Here is a 14,348-nt window from a genome sequence, read left to right as displayed (position 1 = left end):
CCGGCGCGAGTTTTCTCCCTCGCCGAAGCTCCCCCTGCTGCCCTTGACAACGTCCTAAGTTTGCTAAATTCACCACCGCGTTGTGACCATTGCTGCACTTCTGCCGAGAGAGCATCTGCCCATTATGAAATGAGGCTTCGTCCCCTTTGTTTTGGCTATTTGTGATGTTGAACGTGTCTCTGCTGGTGGGTTTCGTCTGCCGAGTTGAAACCGGGTTGTGAAGTCGCCGATTCCCCTGAGTTGCATGGCTGTTCTAGGTTTCCCTTTCCACCTGCCCAGGTAATCCTTCGTCTCTTTGATTTCCTTGAAGCTTGGTTGAAATTGAAACCTGATTGTCTTGAGTTCGATTGCGTTGATTGTTCTGAAGAACTGCGAATCCTGCTTCTGTTCTGATAATATTCATGATCTGTACAGGCAGAGTAAATGTCCATTGCCTCTGTAGTTGATTTACTGCTGCCATCGCTGCCAGTTGGTGAGATAAGGTGTTGTCTTCTTGTGGAGTCCAAGTAGCTCCCACATCCGGCGCCTCTTCCAGCAGTTGCAAAATGTCCCTGATGATTGCGTCTGCTTCAGCTAAGGGCGTTCTTGCCTTGATCACTTGAACCAAAGGTAAACAATCTAATTCAATTATGCAGTTCCTTATCTGTAAATTTTTTGTGAGAATAAGAGCTTCTCTATATGCTTGTGCTTCAGCTGCTAAAGCTGATATTGATTTGAATTTTGATGAAGCTCCGGTTATGATTTTGCCTTGCCAGTCCCTGAACACTGCTGCTGTTGTTGCGATTCCTGTCTCCCTTTGAAAAGCCGCGTCTATGTTTACTTTTATCTTGTTGCGGGGTGGAGGCCTCCAGGTAATTCTCCGATTCTCTCCATTCTTATCTGCCATAGCTCTATTGTCTTTGTTGAGGTCTTTTGTTGCATTATGATATTTGTTGCAATCTGTTCTGAATGGATTATTGTATTTTGTGGATTGAGTTTTTTTTTTGCTGGAATATGTGCTGGTTCCTAGCTTTCCAAATACACCAACAAACACATCCTAATTTGCACAAAACTTTGTGTTGTTCACCTCCTGCCAGTTTCTTAATTTTGTCAGTTGTGTTTATCAACCATTTTTCAAAAGATTTGACATCATAAGCCGTAGGCACGATTTGAATACTAGATCCAAACCATACCGTTCTCGTCCACGGGCATAATAGCAACACATGTTCTATTGTCTCATCTTGTTCATGACATATGCTGCACTTGGGAGTGAGAGCACTTTTGCGCTGATATAAATTCGCGTTCACTGGCAGAATTCCATGCGCTGCTTTCCATAGAAACATTTTAACCTTCTTCGATACCGGTAATCTCCAAATCCTCTCCCATATCTCCTTCGAATTCTGACTTGTTGAAGCTTTGCCTAGCGTTGTGACTTCCATTGTATCCTTCTCCTCCTTCGATGCCTGATATCCTGATTTGACTGAATACTGTCCGTCATTCCTATATGGCCAAACAAAATTATCCTTCTTGTTGATCAAACTAATGGGCATTCTTGTTATCAGCTCAGTCTCATTTCCATGAAAAATTTCCCAAATTTTGTCTAAATCCCAGCCCTCGCCCTCTCTTACTAGCTCGCTCACTTTTCTATGTTGATTTTCTCCGACTCTCCTTAACTTGTCTATTCCTACCACCCAATTATCTTCCCAGATATCTATCCCTGCTCCACTTCCTACACTCCACCTTCCTTTCCTTCTGAAAAAATATCTACCCTCCAACATACTCCTCCAAATTCATGATGTGTTGCCTCCTCTTCCCGCTTCCCATAGGCTACAATTTGGATAGTATATGGCCTTTAGAATCCGAGCCCATATTACATCCTCCTCCTTTACCAGTCTCCAAGCTTGCTTAGCCAAGAGTGCTATGTTTTGGCATTCAAAATCTTTAAATCCTAAGCCTTCATTTAATTTGCTCCTGGTAATCTTTGTCCAGCTCTTCCAGTGAATGTTTCTTTCCTTACCGTTGTTAGTCCACCAGAATTTCGCAATTATTGATTCAATTTTCCTACAAAAAGACTTGGGAAATTTGATGATGTGCATGGCATAGACCAGAATCGCCTGTATAACTGCCTTTATCAGAACCTCCTTTCCCGCTTGATTTAAAAGTTTCTCCTTCCATCCTTGCATTTTGTCTAGTATTTTTTCTTGAATCCACTCTAGCGCTTTGTTCTTGGATCTCCCCCATGTAGCTGGTAATCCTAGGTATTTTCCTGGCTCTTCCCACGACGCCATTCCGGTAATTTCTTCAATATTAACTCTCCTCTGAATCGATACCTGGCTTTCAAAGATCAGTCCAGATTTCTCTGTATTTATTCTCTGTCCTGATGCCTCTGTATATTTGTTTATGATCTGAATTAATTGATAAATCTCCTCTTCTTGTGCACCTGCAAAAATGACACAATCATCAGCGAATAGCAAATGGGTTATAACTAGTGCAGTTGGAGCTAATTTTATTCCTGAAATCAGGTTGTCCGTCAATGCCCTTTCTATGAGAATAGTAAAACTTTCCGCTGCTAAGATAAAGAGATATGGCGATAGAGGATCTCCCTGTCTAAGTCCCCTTTGAGGGTGGATCTTGGCCGACAATTTTCCATTAATTTTAAATCTATAAATGGCACTCTTAACACAACTCATCATCAGCTTCACCCATTCTCTACTGAAACCAAACTTTTCCATGACCCTTTGCAAAAAATTCCATTCCAATCTGTCATAAGCCTTATTCATATCCAATTTGATGGCTATATCATTACTTCCGTGATTTCCTTTTCTGTTTAATTTGTGAAACACTTCCTGCACTACTACTATATTGTCCTATATGAGCCTTCCTTTTATAAAAGCGCTCTGAACCGGAGATATGACAACATCAAGCACTTTCCTCAATCTTCCGACTAAGACCCTTGTTACAATCTTGTATATGAAGTTACAGTAGCTGATGGGTCTGAGTTGATTCAGACTCTCCGGTTGCCTCACTTTTGGAATTAAAACCACAGTTGTTTTTCCTAAGTCCTCTGGTAAGCTGCATTCTTCAAAAATCTGCCTCACCACGCCACACACTTCTTTATTCAGAATATCCCAATGCTGTTGGAAGAAAAGTCCATTTAACCCATCAGGACCCGGGGCTTTTAAGCTTCCCATGCCAAAGACTGCTTCCTTAATTTCCTCATATTTGATCTTTGCCATTAGGTTATCATTCATCTTACTCGTGACCCTCATAGGTATATGTTTTAAGCATTCTTCCATGTTCCTATCCCCTTCCGAGGTGAACAGCTTGGCAAAATGTGTTTCTACTAGTCTCATAATGTCTGCTTCTCCCTGTATCCAATGTCCAGCCTCATCTTTCAGTTTATCAATTCTGTTTCGCATTCTTCTCTGTATGGTTGTTGCATGAAAGAATGCTGTGTTTTTGTCTCCCCATTTGAGCCATTTCAACCTTGATCTTTGCCCCCAATATTTTTCTTCTTGCTTCCAAAGATCATTTATCTGGTTCTTCAGTTCTTTTTCTCTTTTTTGATCCCTGTCTGTGATATCACTTTTTTGTATTTGAAGTAGCTCATTCTTCTTTTTTTCTATTTCTTTGTTTGTTCTTTTGAACTTTCTTCTGCTCCACTCCTTCAATTCCCTTATGCATCTACCCCTCTTTCTGATGAATTGATTGCAACAGTTTCTATTTCCATCATCCTGCTGCCAGCTCCTTGATGAGCGGATAATTTGTATACTTTTTGGCATTGTTTTTAGTATGTTTTTGGTATATTTAGTTGAGTTCTTAGTATATTTTTATGAGTTTTTAGCTAAAATTCACTTTTCTGGACTTTACTATGAGTTTGTGTGTTTTTCTGTGATTTCAGGTATTTTCTGGCTGAAATTGAGGGATCTGAGCAAAAATCTGATTCAGAGACTGAAAAGGACTGCAGATGCTGTTGGATTCTGACCTCCCTGCACTCGAAGTGGATTTTCTGGAGCTACAGAAGCCCAATTGGCGCGCTCTCAACGGCGTTGGAAAGTAGACATCCTGGGCTTTCCAGCAATATATGATAGTCCATACTTTGCCCAAGATTTGATGGCCCAAACCGGTGTTCAAAGTCACCCTCAGAAATCCCAGCGATAAACGCCGGAACTGGCACCTAAATGGGAGTTAAACGCCCAAACTGGCACCAAAACGGGAGTTAAACGCCAAGAAGAGTCTCTACACGAAAAATGCTTCATTGCTCAGCCCAAGCACACACCAAGTGGGCCCGGAAGTGGATTTTTATGTCATTTACTCATCTATGTACTAGTTTTCTATAAGTAGGACCTTTTACTATTGTATTTTTCATCTTCGGACATCTAGTTCTTAGATCAGATCTTGGTTCTTCTGGTTCCCTCTCTGGGGCCGAAACCAATGATCACTTTTGTTCTTATGTATTTTCAACGGTGGAGTTTCTACACACCATAGATTAAGGTGTGGAGCTCTGCTGTACCTCGAGTATTAATGCAATTACTATTGTTCTTCTATTCAATTCCGCTTGTTCTTTTACCAAGATATCACTTGTTCTTCAACTTGATGAAGGTGGTGATTGACACGCATCATCATTCTCACCTATGAACAAGGTGACTGACAACCATTCTTGTTCTACAAGCATCCGAGGCTTAGTGAATATCTCTTGGATTCTTCGGAATCTTCGTGGTATAGGCAGGACCTGATGGCGGCATTCAAGAGAATCCGGAAGGTCTAAACCTTGTCTGTGGTATTCTGAGTAGGATTCAATGATTGAATGACTGTGACGTGCTTCAAACCTGTAACCTACTGGGCGTTAGTGACAGACGCAAAAGAGTTATTCTATTCCGGTAGGGGAGGGAACCAAACCGGTGATTGGCAGCACTGTGACAGAGTGTGTGCATTAGCTTTCACTGCGCGGATGGGAGGTAGCTGCTGACAACAGTGAAACCCTACACGAGCTTGCCATGGAAAGGAGTAAGAAGGATTGGATGAAGACAGTAGGAAAGCAGAGAGACGGAAGGGAAGGCATCTTCATACGCTTGTCTGAAGCTCTTACACCAATGATATACATAAGTATCTCTATCTTATCTTTTATGTCTTTATGCGTTCATCACCATATACATTTGAGTCTGCCTGACTGAGATTTACAAGGTGACCATAGCTTGCTTCATACCACCAATCTCCGTGGGATCGACCCTTACTCGCGTAAGGTTTATTACTTGGACGACCCAGTGCACTTGCTGGTTAGTTGTGCGAAGTTGTAGTGATCACAATTTTGTGCACCAAGTTTTTGGCGCCGTTGTCGGGGATTGTTCTTGTGTATGGACAACTGACGGTTCATCTTGTTGCTTAGATTAGGTATTATTTTTCTTCAGAGTTCTTAAGAATGAATTCTAGTGTTTCAAGGTGATGTTCTTATCATCACCAAAGCTGATTGATCATCATCAATTTAGCTCTTGAATGCAATGTCCTGCTGAAGCTTAGCCGGCCCTATCTAAATCCTTTAGACTAAAGCTTTAGACTAACATTGCATGATTCCTGGAATTCTCATTAAGAATTTTGATACCTTTATTTTCTTTTCCACTTAATTTTCGAAAAAGCAAAAAAAAAATTACAAAATCATAAAAACCAAAAATATTTTTTGTTTGAGTTTAGAGTCTCATCTTAAGTTTGGTGTCAATTGCATGTTTCTGTTTTTCTTGCATTTTTCGAATTTATGCATGTGTCTTAATTAATCTTCAAGTTGTTCTTGATGATTTCCTTGTTTTGATCTTTGAATTCTATTGACTTGAGTGTTTTGTTGTTTCTCATATGCATTCTCATTCTGTTAGTGTCAGTAGTATACAAACTGCTAAGTTTGGTGTCCTGCATGCATTATTATTTGATTTTAGTTGCATTTTGATTATTCCTTATTATTAAAAATCCAAAAATATTTTTAATTTGTGTCTTTTCAAGTCAATAATACAGAGAATTGAAGATTCAGAACATACTGCAGAGGAATCACACAGAAAAAGCTGGGCATTCAAAAATGCCCAGTGAAGAAGACAGACTGGCGTTTAAACGCCAGCCAGGGTGCCTGGCTGGGCGTTTAACGCCCAAAAGGGTATAGTTTTGGGCGTTAAACGCCAGAATGTGCACCATTCTGGGCGTTTAACGCCAGGATGGCAAAGGGGGAAGATTTTGTTTTCAAAATCAATTTTTTTTAAGTTTTCAAAGTTTTTCAAAATCAAATCTTTTTCAAATCATATCTTTTCAATCAAATGTTTTCAAAATCAATTTCTTTCCTTTTTCAAAGATACTTACTAACAATTAATGATTTGATTGAACATTTTTTGCCTTTTCTGTTGAGGAAGGTTTTATGTTTGAATCATATCTTTTCTTGTTAGGCAAGTCATTAATTTTTAAAATCAAATCTTTTTAAAATTGTTTTCAAATCATATCTTTTAAAATTGTTTTCAAATCATATCTTTTAAAATTGTTTTCAAATCATATCTTTTCAATCACATCTTTTTAAAACCAATCATATCTTCTTAACCACATCTTTTTCAAAATAATTTTCAATCAAATCTTTTTGATTTCTAATTTCAAAATCTTTTTCAAAAATCACTTTACTTCTTTCCCACTTTTGTTTTCGAAAATCAATTAGTGTTTTTCAAACTATTTTTAAAATCTTAATTTTCGAAAATTACTTCCCTTCTTCTCACATCCTTCTATTTTTGGACTAACTCTATTCCTTAATGCAAAATTCGAACTCCATCTTCTTTGATAAGTTCGAATTTTCTACTTCTGTCTTCTATTCCTCTTCTTCCTCTGACACCTCAAGGAATCTCTATACTGTGACATAGAGGATTCCATATTTTCTTGTTCTCTTCTTCTTCATATGAGCAGGAACAAAGACAAAGGCATTCTTGTTGAAGCTGACCCTGAACCTGAAAGGACCTTGAAGCAAAAGCTAAGAGAAGCTAAGGCACAACTCTGTATTGAGGACCTGACCGAATTCTTCAAAGAAGAAAAACCCATGGCAGCCGAAAACAACAACAATGCCAACAATGCAAGGAAGGTGCTGGGTGACTTTACTGCACCTACTCCCGACTTCTATGGGAGAAGCATCTCTATCCCTGCCATTGGAGCAAACAACTTTGAGCTTAAGCCTCAATTAGTTTCTCTAATGCAACAGAATTGCAAGTTCCATGGACTTCCAATGGAAGATCCTCATCAGTTTTTAGCTGAATTCTTGCAAATCTGTGATACAGTCAAGACTAATGGGGTTGACCCTGAGGTCTATAGACTGATGCTATTCCCTTTTGCTGTAAGAGACAGAGCTAGAATATGGTTGGACTCTCAACCTAAAGAAAGCCTGGACTCTTGGGAAAAGCTAGTCAATGCCCTCTTGGCAAAGTTCTTTCCACCTCAAAAATTGAGTAAGCTTAGAGTGGAAGTCCAAATCTTCAGACTGAAGGATGGAGAATCCCTCTATGAAGCTTGGGAAAGATACAAACAATTAATCAGAAAATGTCCTTCTGACATGCCTTCTGAATGGAGCATCATAGGTATCTTCTATGATGGTCTCTCTGAACTATCCAAGATGTCTTTGGATAGCTCTGCTGGAGGATCTCTTCATCTGAAGAAGACGCCTACAGAAGCTCAAGAGCTAATTGAGATGGTTGCAAATAACCAATTCATGTACACTTCTGAAAGGAATCCTGTGAACAATGGGACTAGTCAGAAGAAAGGAGTTCTTGAGATTGATACTCTGAATGCCATTTTGGCTCAGAATAAAATATTGACTCAACAAGTCAATTTGATTTCTCAAAGTCTGTCTGGAATGCAACATGCACCTGGCAGTACTAAGGATGCTTCATCTGAGGAAGAAGCTTATGATCTTGAGAACCCTTCAATGGAAGAGGTGAATTACCTAGGAGAACCCTATGGTAACACCTATAATTCTTCATGGAGAAATCACCCAAATCTCTCATGGAAGAATCATGAGAGACCTCAACAAGGTTTCAATAACAATAATGGTGGAAGAAACAGGTTTAGCAATGGCAAGCCTTTTCCATCATCTTCTCAGCAACAGACAGAGAATTCTAAGCAGAACCCCTCTGACTTAGCAACCATGGTCTCTGGTCTAATCAAAACCACTCAAAGTTTCATGACTGAAACAAGGTCTTCCATTAGGAATTTGGAAGGACAAGTGGGACAGCTGAGCAAGAAAGTTACTGAACTCCCTCTAAGTACTCTTCCAAGCAACACAGAAGAAAATCCAAAAGGAGAGTGCAAAGCCATCACCATGGCCGAATCTAGAGAGGGAAGAGAGGAAGTGGACGCCACTGAGGAAAGCCTCAATGGGCGTGCACTAGCCTCCACAGAGTTCCCTAATGAGGAACCATGGGAATCTGAGGCTCAAAATGAGACCATAGAGATTCCATTGGACTTACTTCTGCCATTCATGAGCTCTGATGAGTATTCTTCCTATGAAGAGGATGAGTATGTCACTGAAGAGCAAGTTGCTAAATACCTTGGAGCAATCATGAAACTGAATGACAAGTTATTTGGAAATGAGACTTGGGAGGAAGAACCACCTTTGCTCACCAAAGAACTGGATGACTTGTCTAGGCAGAAACTGCCTCAAAAGAGGCAAGATCCTGGGAAGTTTTCCATACCTTGTACCATAGGCACCATGACCTTCAAGAAGGACTTGTGTGACTTAGGGTCAAGTGTAAACCTCATGCCCCTCTCTGTAATGGAGAAATTAGGGATCTTTGAGGTGCAAACTGCAAGAATCTCATTAGAGATGGCAGACAATTCAAGAAAACAAGCTCATGGACTTGTAGAGAATGTTTTGGTGAAGATTGAAGACCATTACATCCATACTGATTTCATAGTCCTAGAGACTGGGAAGTGCATGGATGAATCCATCATCCTTGGCAGACCCTTCCTAGCCACAGCAAATGCTGTGATTGATGTTGATAGAGGAGAGTTGATCATTCAAGTGAATGAAGAATCCTTGGTGTTTAAGGCCCAAGGACATCCCTCTATCATCATGGAGAGGAAGCATGAAGAGCTTCTCTCAAAACAGAGACAAATAGAGCCCCCACAGTCAAACTCTAAGTTTGGTGTTGGGAGGCCACAACCAAACTCTAAGTTTGGTGTTGAACCCCCACATTCAAACTCTAAGTTTGATGTTGGGAGGTTTCAACATTGCTCTGATCATTTGTGAGGCTCCATGAGAGTCCTCTGTCAAGCTAATGACATTAAAGAAGCGCTTGTTGGGAGGCAACCCAATGTTTTATAATTAACTATTTCCTTTTGTTATTTTATCTTTTTTGTAGGTTGATGATCATAAGAAGTCACAAAATCCATTGAAAAAGCAAAAACAGGATGAAAAACAGGAAGAAAAACAGCACACCCTGGAGGAAGAAGCTGCTGGCGTTTAAACGCCAGTAAGCCTAGCAGTTGGGCGTTTAACGCCCAGTCTGGCACCATTCTGGGCGTTTAACGCCAGAAAGGGGCACCAGACTGGCGTTAAACGCCAGAAAAGGGCTACAACCTGGCGTTAAACGCCAGGAATGGGCACCAACCCGGTGTTTAACGCCAGAAATGGCTCAAAACGTGGATTTTGATGCCATTTGGTGCAGGGATGACTTTTCCTTGACACCTCAGGATCTGTAGACCCCACAGGATCCCCACCAACCCCACCACTCTCTCTCTTCTTCTTCACCCATTCACCAATCACCTCAACATCTCTTTCTCTTCACCACTCACATCCATCCTTCATAAACCACCACTTCTCCCCCTTTTTGGCCGAACCACAAAGCCATCTCCCTCTCCTCCATTTCTTCTTCTTCTACTCTCTTCTTTCTTCTTTTGCTCGAGGACGAGCAAACCTTTTAAGTTTGGTGTGGTAAAAGCATTGCTCTTTGTTTTTCCATAACCATTTATGGCATCCAAAGCCGGTTCAACTGAGAAGGCATGACCTCAAGCCCATCACTAAGAAGAAGATGGAGCAAACAAGAGACCCTTCTCATCAAGAGATCCCTGAGATACCTCAAGGGATGCACTTTCCTCCACAAGACTATTGGGAGCAACTGAACACCTCCCTAGGAGAATTAAGTTCCAACATGGGACAACTAAGGGTGGAGCACCAAGAACACTCCATCACCCTCCATGAAATTAGAGAAGATCAAAGAATCATGAGAGAGGAGCAACAAAGACAAGGAAGAGACATTGAGGAGCTCAAGCACTCCAAAGGACCTTCAAGAGGAAGAACAAGCCGCCATCACTAAGGTGGATCCGTTCTTTAATCTCCTTGTTCTTTATCTTCTGTTTTTCGAATTTTTATGCTTATGTTTATCCATGTTTGTGTCTTATGATCATTAGTGTCTTAGTGTCTATGCCTTAAAGCTATGAATATGAATCCATCACCTTTCTTAAATGAAAACTGTTTTTATCACAAAAGAACAAGAAGTACAGGATTTCAAATTCATCTTTAAAACTAGCTTAATTAGTTTGATGTGGTGACAATACTTGTTGTTTTCTGAATGTATGCTTAAACAGTGCATATGTCTTTTGAATTTGTGGTTCATGAATGTTAAAATTGTTGGCTCTTGAAAGAATGATGAAAAAGGAGACATGTTACTGAGGATCTGAAAAATCATAAAAATGATTCTTGAAGCAAGAAAAAGCAGTGAATACAAAAAAAAAAAGAGAAAAAGAAGGAGAAAAACGAAAAAAAAAGGGAGAAAAAGAAAAGAAATAAAGTTGTGATCCAAGGCAAAAAGAGTGTGCTTAAGAACCCTGGACACCTCTAATTGGGGACTTTAGCAAAGCTGAGTCACAATCTGAAAAGGTTCACCCAATTATGTGTCTGTGGCATGTATGTATCCGGTGGTAATACTGGAAGACAGAGTGCTTTGGGCCACAGCCAAGACTCAATAAGTAGCTGTGTTCAAGAATCATCATACTTAACTAGGAGAATCAATAACACTATCTGGATTCTAAGTTCCTAAAGAAGCCAATCATTCTGAACCTCAGAGGATAAAGTGAGATGCCAAAACTGTTTGGAGGCAAAAAGCTACTAGTCCCGCTCATCTAATTTGGAGTTATGTTTCATTGATAATTTGGAGTCTATAGTATATTCTCTTCTTTTTATCTTATTTGATTTTCAGTTGCTTGAGGACAAGCAACAATTTAAGTTTGGTGTTGTGATGAGCGGATAATTTGTATACTTTTTGGCATTGTTTTTAGTATGTTTTTGGTATATTTAGTTGAGTTCTTAGTATATTTTTATGAGTTTTTAGCTAAAATTCACTTTTCTGGACTTTACTATGAGTTTGTGTGTTTTTCTGTGATTTCAGGTATTTTCTGGCTGAAATTGAGGGATCTGAGCAAAAATCTGATTCAGAGACTGAAAAGGACTGCAGATGCTGTTGGATTCTGACCTCCCTGCACTCGAAGTGGATTTTCTGGAGCTACAGAAGCCCAATTGGCGCGCTCTCAACGGCGTTGGAAAGTAGACATCCTGGGCTTTCCAGCAATATATGATAGTCCATACTTTGCCCAAGATTTGATGGCCCAAACCGGTGTTCAAAGTCACCCTCAGAAATCCCAGCGTTAAACGCCGGAACTGGCACCTAAATGGGAGTTAAACGCCCAAACTGGCACCAAAACGGGAGTTAAACGCCAAGAAGAGTCTCTACACGAAAAATGCTTCATTGCTCAGCCCAAGCACACACCAAGTGGGCCCGGAAGTGGATTTTTATGTCATTTACTCATCTATGTACTAGTTTTCTATAAGTAGGACCTTTTACTATTGTATTTTTCATCTTCGGACATCTAGTTCTTAGATCAGATCTTGGTTCTTCTGGTTCCCTCTCTGGGGCCGAAACCAATGATCACTTTTGTTCTTATGTATTTTCAACGGTGGAGTTTCTACACACCATAGATTAAGGTGTGGAGCTCTGCTGTACCTCGAGTATTAATGCAATTACTATTGTTCTTCTATTCAATTCCGCTTGTTCTTTTACCAAGATATCACTTGTTCTTCAACTTGATGAAGGTGGTGATTGACACGCATCATCATTCTCACCTATGAACAAGGTGACTGACAACCATTCTTGTTCTACAAGCATCCGAGGCTTAGTGAATATCTCTTGGATTCTTCGGAATCTTCGTGGTATAGGCAGGACCTGATGGCGGCATTCAAGAGAATCCGGAAGGTCTAAACCTTGTCTGTGGTATTCTGAGTAGGATTCAATGATTGAATGACTGTGACGTGCTTCAAACCTGTAACCTACTGGGCGTTAGTGACAGACGCAAAAGAGTTATTCTATTCCGGTAGGGGAGGGAACCAAACCGGTGATTGGCAGCACTGTGACAGAGTGTGTGCATTAGCTTTCACTGCGCGGATGGGAGGTAGCTGCTGACAACAGTGAAACCCTACACGAGCTTGCCATGGAAAGGAGTAAGAAGGATTGGATGAAGACAGTAGGAAAGCAGAGAGACGGAAGGGAAGGCATCTTCATACGCTTGTCTGAAGCTCTTACACCAATGATATACATAAGTATCTCTATCTTATCTTTTATGTCTTTATGCGTTCATCACCATATACATTTGAGTCTGCCTGACTGAGATTTACAAGGTGACCATAGCTTGCTTCATACCACCAATCTCCGTGGGATCGACCCTTACTCGCGTAAGGTTTATTACTTGGACGACCCAGTGCACTTGCTGGTTAGTTGTGCGAAGTTGTAGTGATCACAATTTCGTGCACCACTCCTCCTAATAACCTCTTCACACTCCTCATGCTCAGTCCAAAAGGCCTCAAATCTGAATTCTTTTTTTATCTGAACTTTCGGCTGTGTTTCCAAAATTAAGGCACAATGATCCGAACTTATGGCTGGAGCAGCTTTTAGAACAACATTCTGATGTAAACTAAACCATTTCCAATTCACTAATACCCTATCTAGTCTTTTCCTAGTGACAAATTTGTTTCTTGGGTTGCTGTACCATGTGAACCTACTTCCTTTAAGGTCAATATCTATTAAACCATTATCATCTACAAATTTTCTGAAGGAATCCAAATAAATTTTTGGTTGAGGATGAAGGCCTACCTTTTCATCTTGACTTAGGATATCATTGAAATACCCCAAAACAGCTTGAGGTTCTTCCCTGTTTCTATTACTTACCATAAGCTCCTGCCAGAGTTTCCTTCACTTTTGGAAAACTGAGTTGTCATACACGAAAACACCCTGCCATTTCATAACATTATTGATATTAATACTTGCTTTAATATAATTATCACACCACTCATAAACATCAATATTAATATTGGATTTCCATAGCAAACATAGCCCACCGAACAAGCCCCGGGGTTCTACACAAAAAAGCTTGTCAAAATTCAGCCTTCTTCTTATCCTACTCATTCTTTCTTGACTGGCCCTGGTTTCCATTAAAAACACTATAAGCGGCTTTACTTTTTTACAAAGGTTATACAACTCAGAAATTGTTGGGGCAGCCGCTATTCCCCGACAATTCCAACTGATGATACTCATGGCTGAGGTTGGGGCTTGATAAGGCCCGCCTCCTCAGCCATTTGCATTTCAATAATCTGACCAGTAACAAGCCTAGCTAACTGATACTCCCTTGAACCATTAGAGTTGATGCTGTTTTTTGTTTTCTTGGGTTCTCTATCCTCTTGTTTCTCCTGTCTCTCTCTGTAAGTTAGCATTGAAATCTGTTTAGTTTCTCGTTTCCTCTTCAAATTCAGATTCAGTTTCAATTTCTTTGCAAGTCGCGTTTCTCAATCTGTCTGTGCTTCTGCTTCTTTTTCTTCATCTTCATCACTTGCTAACTCAACATAATAGATATTTTCTCCTGGCTTTATTTTTTGGCACTCTCCTTTATGTTCTGCCATCTGATCTTCTTTGGATAGTCTTCCATTAGCATTCTCCTCTGTTTCCCCCTTCAGAAATTTTTGTTTCTCTTTTTCCTCTGTTCTGGCTACACACTCCTGTTTGTCCCGCTTCCTTGCTAATATAAGCCTTTTTAGTTCTTGGCCTATAGTTTCCTTTTCTTTTTTTTCCTGGATATGATATGATTGGCATCACAACTCACAAGTACAATTATGTTGGACTGACATGCAAATGCAAATGATAAAAAAGCTATTGGACAAGGCCAATCAACCGTGCAATGTGTTGGTAATACATATAAGAGCCTAATATTTTAAGAATAATTTTTTACATACAAATTTTTTTTTGCGCCTCTACTATACACGTTTTTCTTTTTTTTTTTACCGCACATTCTTTTTTTTTTCGGAGTCATTGTTGTCACTCAGT

General features: G+C 40.1%; 1 non-coding gene across 1 annotated transcript; it reads right to left on the bottom strand.

Moving 5' to 3' along the window:
* Positions 1 to 7,435: 7,435 nt before the first annotated feature.
* Positions 7,436 to 7,544, bottom strand: LOC130964119 (small nucleolar RNA R71). Its single transcript, XR_009080227.1, has one exon. It is a non-coding gene; the product is annotated as a small nucleolar RNA R71 (small nucleolar RNA).
* Between the last annotated feature and the right edge of the window lie 6,804 nt (positions 7,545 to 14,348).

This window comes from Arachis stenosperma, chromosome 2 (genome assembly GCF_014773155.1).
Source record: "Arachis stenosperma cultivar V10309 chromosome 2, arast.V10309.gnm1.PFL2, whole genome shotgun sequence".
In the NCBI taxonomy this organism is placed as follows: domain Eukaryota; kingdom Viridiplantae; phylum Streptophyta; class Magnoliopsida; order Fabales; family Fabaceae; genus Arachis; species Arachis stenosperma.
The sequence above is the reverse complement of the archived record's forward strand: the minus strand, read 5'-3'. Positions and strand labels throughout refer to the sequence as shown.